Here is an 8,969-nt window from a genome sequence, read left to right on the forward strand (position 1 = left end):
TAGTGACAGTTTCAATATATTGGTTTCCTTATAAACAGTTAACTTCAACACTTGATATATCAATTTTAATTAATTTAAAATATTATTATAATAGAGAAGTTTGAATTATTGGATTTTACATATCTTCTTATACAGATACATACATATGTAAGAAAGTTATTAAGATAAATTGTTAATAAGTTTTTAATATGAAGAAACAATATATGTATTAAGGACTAATTTTTTCATAATCATGGAATGATATGATTGGTTGAATAGTGAATTAGTGCAACACTAGGATGTATTTAAAATGAATCATTTTGTTGGTGAAATTAAGTCTGAAGAAACTTTCTTAGGAATGCAAAAGTGTTTACTAATTTATATCTGGATGCGTTTTATGTGAATAAAGTCTCCTTCGCTTTATATGGTGTTGCCTCTTGATTTCTTCACTGGATTATACTACTTACTATCATTGAGGTATTCCTGTGGACTGAGCTCATTTTACTGCTATTTTTTTTAGATTGTTTTTTTGCCAAAACTGGATGAGGGTTAGACAGTCTCTTAGAAAATGTGGAAAAGGAGGGCTGAAAAATCTTAGAGGTTCCATGAAGCAACTTATCCCTTTCATCATACTTTTGATCACCTATGCAGCAGAGGGACAACAAACTAAAAGTATTTTCAAAAGAGAATTTATAATCTTATTTTTAATATAATCTGGGAGGTTCTGAGAATAGATCCAGGCAAACCTCCTCAAAACAGTACCTGTGGCCATGGCTCTGGAAGAAATATCGACTGAGTCATACACACACTGTAAAAAATGAGAAGTAACTTGTACAATAGAAAAAACTGAATTTCTTAAAGCAATTTTTCCCTCATATAAACTGCAGACAAAACTTTCTTCATACTTTTGCAATTAATCAGAATATACTTTAACATATGAGCTTGATGATTCAAAATTCTGGAACTCAAAGTTTCTGAAGCATGCACTTTTTTTCTCCATACTTATCAATAATGTTATCCTTATTAGAAAAGTGGACTGGGATTAACTACATGTTTAGCAACAGTATGATTACATAAAGCTATATCTGGTGGGTACATTTTGGGAAGAGTGTATAAAAACTTATAATACTGTGAAACATTTTACAGCCTGTCTGCCTTTTTAAGTGCAGCTAGCTGACTATCATGAAAATAGCAGACAGTAACATGCACACATCTTCCAAAGCCAACAGAACTGGATAAATAGGTGAAGGTTCTGGAATTTCCTTCTTTAACAGCTCGTAGTATTTTCTGAGGAACTGAGAAACTCCAGTGTTCTCCCACTAAAAACAGTGGCACATTCTGGAAAAAGTCTCAGAGAAAGAGAAACCCTCACACAAGGAACTGGAAACTGAGCTCTCACATCTGAGTCTGAATCAGAAATCCAAGGAGAAAACTTTTTATCTGTCCGTACATATTCCTATGCAGATTGAGAATCTTGAATCTGTTTAGGAAATGAGGACTCCCTCCTTCTTTTACCAGAAACTAGTTTATAAGAAGGATCAGTAGCATGAATTAAACCCTGACCCAGACCCAGTAAATTAGTAATTTCTTAAGAAGTTTGAGGAAGAGTAGATACATGCTTAGTTTTTGGTTTATTTTTGATAAGAAAAATAGGGCCAACAGTGTTATTAATAGCAGCAAGAGCTTCCTCAGGAATGGGAACAACATTCTGACAAAATATGGAAGCATTCAAACGAAAATGGTGATATATAATCAATTTGCAGGACAGTCTCTGTGTACAGATGATATACACCAGTGGAAGTTTGGAAGTTAGGAGGGAAGAAAGTGTTAAAGATCCCCTTTGCTATTTGTGCTATATTTAGAGCCATTGGCAAAGGAAATAAGTAACATGATGATATAATTGGTATGTAAACCAAGAATAGTTGACTTCATTTGCAAAAGATATTATTTTGTCTCTGTTAAAACCAGAAAAGGACATCTCAGTGTTGTGGAACATTCTTAGACAATTTCAAGTCTTTTGGGGACATAAAATTAATGAAGATAAAACAAAGGCTGTAGCTGTAAACTATGAGCCACACGAGTTGGTTCAGCAAAACCCATATTTATGGGGACACAAAATTAAGTATTTAGGAGTATGGGTTTAAAAGAATTCTGTTATAGCAGCTAAGGATATGCGGAAGAAACTTAATAAAAAAATAACACAAAAACTGAGCACCTGGAAGCTCTTACTGGATATGGACAGCCAGATACAATCAGTGAAAATGTATTCCTTTAGTTTTATATACAGGTCAGGCATAGTAATTAATAAAGAAATAAAAGATTTTATCTGGGAATGGAAAAGTGCAAGGGTCAAGTGAGGCATACTGATCCTTCCATTAGAACAAGGTGGTTTAGGATTAACTGATTTGAATGGTGTTTTAAAGCTACACACATAAGGTTCATATACATAACACAAACAGACAGCTATAATTCCAAGTAGAAAGGGATGATAATGAAGCAGGAGGGAAATTCAAGAAATAAGGAGAGAGAGAGAGAGAGAGAGAGAGAGAGAGAGAGAGAAGGAATTTGGATGCAGATCTTTAAGGAGAATAAGGAGCCATTCATTAAGTAGCATAAACTATTCTAGGAACTAAGTCTACACAAGAATAGAGAAAGGGGATTCTGGCAATAGGAATGACTGCAATTAGGGATACAGAGAATAGGCAAGAGGGGGTAGGAATTTAATGGAGAAAACTGACAAAGGATCCAAGGCACTAATAGCAAATAATTAGAGAGGGAAAGGTAATAGAATAGGAACAGACTAAGAAGTCACTTGGACTGGAGGCTACAGATTGAATTCCTTGTCAGAGATTGATAATATCAGTAAATAAAAAGCAATAGGGGAACCCTAAGTGAAAGACCACCTCTGGTAGAGTTTTTAGTTGAATCTAAAACAGAAGTTGTTGAAAAAGGGACAATTAGTAGGGCATATAAAACACTACACAGTAACTATAGGAATCAGAGAATGTCAGAAAAGAATGGGAGGAAAGACTGGATTAGCAATTCACAAGGAAACAATGGGAAGACATATGTATCGCTCCCAAATATGCAAAAAAGTCTATAAGATTTTGGATTTTTACTTGGAAGTGTTTGAATAGGTATTTTATACCTCGAAGCAGACTCCAAAGAAGTTTTTCTTATTTAGATGGCAAATGTTTGAGGTGTAACAGGGAGAAAACAGGTAATTGGGAACACATGTTTTGGGAGTGTAATGAATTGGTAGAGTACTCTGTAGAGAATTTCTAAAGTCTATCAGAAATTCTGGGTGAGCAAATGGGTATGACTAAGGAATTATGTTTTGAGCTGGAATACAGGATTTGAATTGCCTAGATAAAGTAAGGCCTTGTTAAGTTTCATTCTGGTGGCTTCCAAAAAATGCAATTACTAGAAAATTGAAATGAAAGTCTAAATCAACTGTATTTGAATTAATGAATATTGTAACAAAGATAAAGGAACTGGGAGGGATCAGAGGTGAAAATTAAAGTGGGTGGGGTCCTCTTTGATAGTCTCTGCTTGAGCAGATAAGGCAAAACAACTTACCCAACACACTAGTCATAGGTGACTCTATAGTCAGGCACACTGATGTCCCACTCACCAGGCTAAACAAGAAGGTTACTGTCAGCTGCCTGTCGGGTGCCAGGATCCACCACATAACCCATGCACTCAGGTCACTCCACAACAAGTACAAATATGACTCTGTCATTGTCCATGTTGGTGTGAACAACCTGAGACGTACCTCCCTGGACTACATGAAAAGAGACATGGAAGAACTCTCCAATCTTGTTGCCCAGGCAGGTATGACCCTAGCCCAGAGTACCATCCTGCCATCGCCCAGAATAATACCACAGTACAAGGACAAAATGATTGACTTCAACAATTGGCTAAGCTTCTGGTGTCATTCTAAGGGGATCCAGTATCTGTCTGCCTGGGACGACATGGTCGACAGACCATGATGCTTTGCCAGAGATAGCCTGCACCTGTCACCCCTGGGATTCCAGATACTGGCTAAGGCTCTTGCCACCCCTATAGTGCCTTTTTTAGGCAAAGTTCAAATGACAAATTCACCACCGTAACAGGAACAGGCAAGCAAAAACTGAGGGTAATGCTACTCAATGCTAGAAGTCTAAATCTCAAAATGAATTCCCTTGAGGCACTGCTTAAAATGGAGAGCATCGATATCTGTGCAGTGACTGAGACCTGGTTCAAGGCTCCAGAGTGAACCCCTGCATTACCAGGCTATAACTCATACCACACTTTTCGGCCATCTAACCTGGACCGGAACACCAAAGGCGGAGGTCTGTCCATATTCATTAAAGATATCCACACCTCCAGGCTAGTTGCTCAGCATAATGCATCCGAGGTAATCCAAGTGCAACTAACTCTGGGCAAAACTGCAATCCAATTTGTGGCTTGCTACAGATCCCCGCCATGCCCCAGGATTCCCACTCCTCTTTTCTTGATATACTGGAAAATATTAGGGTTCAGCCAAACACCCTAATAATGGGCGATTTCAACTACCCCACCATTAACTAGGAAAACTACTCATGTACCAATCCTTCGCACAATGCTTTCTGGAATTCATAAATTCCAATGCCCTGGATAAACTTATCCATACCCCCACCAGGGGCAACAATATCCTAGACCTAGTCATTACTGACATGAGTGAATGGTGTTCCACACCTGAAGTCAACTCCTTGTTGGTCAGATCTGACCATAAGCTAATCAGCCTATAAATCCACATCCTACACCCACCCACCATTAAGGAAACCACGGTAAAAAATTTCTCCAAAGACAACTTCGTGCTTCTTAAGACAGAAGTGGCGAACTTCATGACACCCATGCAGATGGACAATACAGTCATGACTGCTGAATCCTACACAAATGCACTCTATAAGCACATACACAAGTGCATGGATTGTGCTATCCCAAACAGAACCAAGATGTTATCCTCCAAAAAAAGGAAGTCAATCTGGTGGTCCCCTGCCATAAACAAACTCTACAACAGAAGGAAGAAACTGTTGCAAAACAGAGTAAACTCCCATGAATGGAGGAGCTCCCTGGTCAGCCTCAGTAAGAAGCTAAGATCCCTTATAAGATCCTCCAAAGCTAGCTACAAAAACAAAATTGCTACTGATTCTAAGGACAACCACAAAGCATTCTATAGCTATGTCAGGAATCTCAATGGCAATGCCCAGATCTGCACTGAGTTACAGCACAACGGCATGAAAATTACAGAACCAACTGATATTGCCAACATCCTGCCAGATAGGTTCAGTGCTAACTTTACCCCCCTCTCACCCCCTAAAGGGCCCATATCTATACAGGAAGAAGGCAGTGTCCCTGTAATCACAACTACACAGATAAAAGCTGCACTCTCTAAAGCCAAAAACACAACATCCATGGGACCGGACAACATCCCAGGCTGCGTTTTACACAAACTTCAGAACAAACCGGCTCCCCACCTAAGCAACATGTTCAATCATAACCTCACATCAGGCTGTGCGCCCACTGAATGGTGCACAGCAACAGTTATCCCACTCCACAAAGGGGAAGCCACCACTGATCCCGGGAACTATTGCCCTATTAGCCTGATGAGCCTGGTCTGTAAGGCCACAGAATGTATCATCATGGAACTCATAAACAAAGACATTGGTAACCTCCAAACTCTGGACCCCACCCAGGTCGGTTTGTGAAAGGCAGATCATGCCTCCTGAAACTAATCGACTTCTTTGAGGCAGTCACCAAAGCTGTAGACGAGGGTAAGGTGGTTCACACAGCCTATCTTGACCTCGCCAAGGCTTTCAACACCATCCCCCATTCTGGAATTATAGATAAACTCACTAAACTAGGTATAAATGCTTACATCACAAGATGGGTTGCCAACTGGCTCATTGACAGAACCCACACTGTAAAAGCTGCAGACTCCAAATCTGACTTCAAACCAGTGCCAAGTGGAGTACCACAGGGTTCAGTCTTGGGACCTCTCCTGTTTGGTATCTACTTCTCTGAAGTACAGGCTAACACAGAAGGCCTTTGGCTAACAAAGTTCACAGATGACTGCAAACTAGGAGCCATAGTCAAGTCCCCAAATGATGTGGACATCCTACAGAAGGGCCTCACTGAGACAGATGCCTGGTGTCAGAGCCATGGCCTCAAACTCAATGCCAAAAAGTGCATTGTCATCCCCTTTGGTAAAAACTCTGTACCCATGAACTACCACATAGGCAGCAGTCTACTTAATGCCGAATGTGTGATAAGAGACCTTGGGACCCAGGTGGACAGTAGTCTGTCCTTTGATAATTACATCGCCACAGTAGTCAGGAAATCCTTCTACAGGGCACACCTCATCACAACAGGGTTCTCATCCAGGAAAAAAGAGGTCATTGTTCCCCTCTACTCGTCACTCATTATTCTCACAAGACATCTGCAGCAGCTGGAAAGGCCACAGAAGTGCCTCAAAGAGGATTACTGGCCTCAAACAGATGCCCTACACTGACCATCTCAAAAAACTCCAGCTTTACTCCGTAGCATATCACCTGCTCCGAGGTGATCTCTGCCTAACATATAAAGCTATGTCAAACCCAGAGCTGTTGGACATGCTGCACCTAAAGAAATCCCAATCTCTCCAAGCTACACGGTCTAGGGACCTAAACCTTGTCACCACAAGAAACAGGACATGCTGGATGGATAGATTTCTGTCCTAGAGACTTCCCATTTATTTATTTATTTATTTTATTTATTTATTTCCAGTTTGATTACCGGGGAGGTCCCCTGGACTCAGAGAGCCCGTTTTCAGTGGAGGCCTGGGGAGAAAAGCTCCATGAAACAGATTACAGTAAAGATAGCAGTCCAATAAAAATAAGGTACTACTACAAATACATATCAAATAATACAAAATAATACAAAGTGTGAGCAATATTGCCCAAAGTGGAAAAATACCGTGCAGATACATTTTAACAAATTCACACAGTTAAAGTCAAAGTCAAAAGCTATTTACAATATTCACAGAGTGTGAGAGATCGTGTGCGAATTAGCTATAGAAGGTTATAGCCAGCTATAAGGTGCTTAGGAACTCAGGAGGATACCCTCCCAGGGGCTTTTGTTAAAGAGTTCTACATAGGGAGAATGCAGTTACATTTCCATTTGGAGGAGAGGTAGGTGTAAAGCTGTGTTTTGAAGTCGTTTGTATTTGACATTGTCCTTAGTGCAGAAGGCAGAGAGTTCCATTTCTTACCCAAGGAGAGGAGAAGCTGTCCAGCAGGATGTTTAGGTTTGTGGATAGTAATCAAGTTTTGGTGTTCAGATCTGAGAGTTCTGTTTGGGGTGTATGGGGGAAGGATGTTGGTTAGAGATGGACATTTGGTTGGATTAAATATTAGTCTATGTGCTGTAGTGAGCTGGAGGAAGTCTGGGTAATTTGTGAATTCTAACCAGTTGAGGGATTGGAGGGTAACACAGTGATGTATGGAATGTTTGGCTTTGGTGGGAAATTTAGAAATTTTGTTATAACAGCTTTCAAGATTGGAAGTGATGGAAGAGGATAGGTTAGTTAGTAGTGGGGCACCATACATAAAGGACAGAAGGAGGTAAGAGGAGGCCAGAGTATGTATGGTAGAAGTAGAGAGGAAGTGGTTGTTCCTGTATAGCATACCTAGTTTTTGGTGCGTTTTCTTTATATTTTGCTGAATATGGATGTTGAACTTGAGGTGTTCATCTATAGTTACACCGAGTAGTTTGGCAAAGGGAACAACTTCGATTGGAGAGTTGTTTTGGCTAAGGACTTGGAAGGAATTTTTATCAACAGTGAAAGATTTTGAGGGAGTGAATAGTAGTATTTTACATTTGTTAGCATTGAGAGAAAGGTGATTTTGGCACATCCAGATCTCAGTAGTTGAGAAGGCAGTCTGAGTTTTAGATAGGAGTTCAGAGAGGTTAGAGACAGAGCAGACAAGTGTAGAGTCATCTGCATATTGGATGACTTTGGCATTATGAATAGCAGTGTAAAAGTTATTGATAAAGATATTAAACAGCATTGGTCCAAGGATGGACCCCTGTGGTACTCCGGTAGGAGTGGGCAAGAAAGGTGAGGTGCCTTTTTTCCATTTCACATATATTACTTATCACTTATGACACAGGCACATTTACATTTATATAAAAGTAATCAAACTGCATTAAACCTTCCCTATCAAGGACCGATATCAGAGAATAGGCAAGAGAAAGAAATGGGGGGGGGGGTCCTAAATGAAAAAACAGCACTAGTAGAGCTTTTAGTAGAATCTAGAACATAAGTTGCCATTAAGAAAGGAATAATTAGTAGAGCATATAAAATATTGCATGATAACTATAAGAATCAATCAAAGGAGGTTAGAAAGCTTGGGAAGAGAGACTAGATAAGCAATTCACAAAGAAAGAACGGGGGGATATATGTATATCTTCTAAATATGCAACAAAGTCTTGAAGGTTTAGGATCTTTGCTTGTAAGTATTTACATACATAGTTTTATACCACAAGTAGACTCCAAAGAATTATTCCTCAGGTGGGCAGCAAATGTTGGAGGTGTGATGGGGAAGGAAGGGGCAACTGGGAACATATTTTTTGGGAGTGCAATGAGTTGGCCTGCAAAGAAGAAGCTAAGAGAGCCTGAAAGAAAATCAACTAGAAAAGGTGAAGAGAAAACACTGTCTCAGAGGAATCCTGCAACTATTCAGCAAAAAAGCAGTTAAAACTCCAGATTTGGTGAAAGACAAGGCTTCCTTTAATCTACCAAAAAAAAAAAGTAAAATGTGCTCAAAGTGGATTAAAATAAGTGAAACACTGAAGGAGTATGGCAATTCAAATAATAAAAGGCTGGAAAATGGAAGAAGCTTTAAACAGATACTCAGAAGAGTTGATTAAACTGCAAAAAAATCAGAGATTGAAATGAAGAAAAGTCTGGATCAGTATGAGACTAC

Source organism: Protopterus annectens, chromosome 6.part1 (genome assembly GCF_019279795.1).
Source record: "Protopterus annectens isolate FY-2018-M chromosome 6.part1, PAN1.0, whole genome shotgun sequence".
NCBI classification, from domain to species: Eukaryota; Metazoa; Chordata; order Ceratodontiformes; family Protopteridae; genus Protopterus; species Protopterus annectens.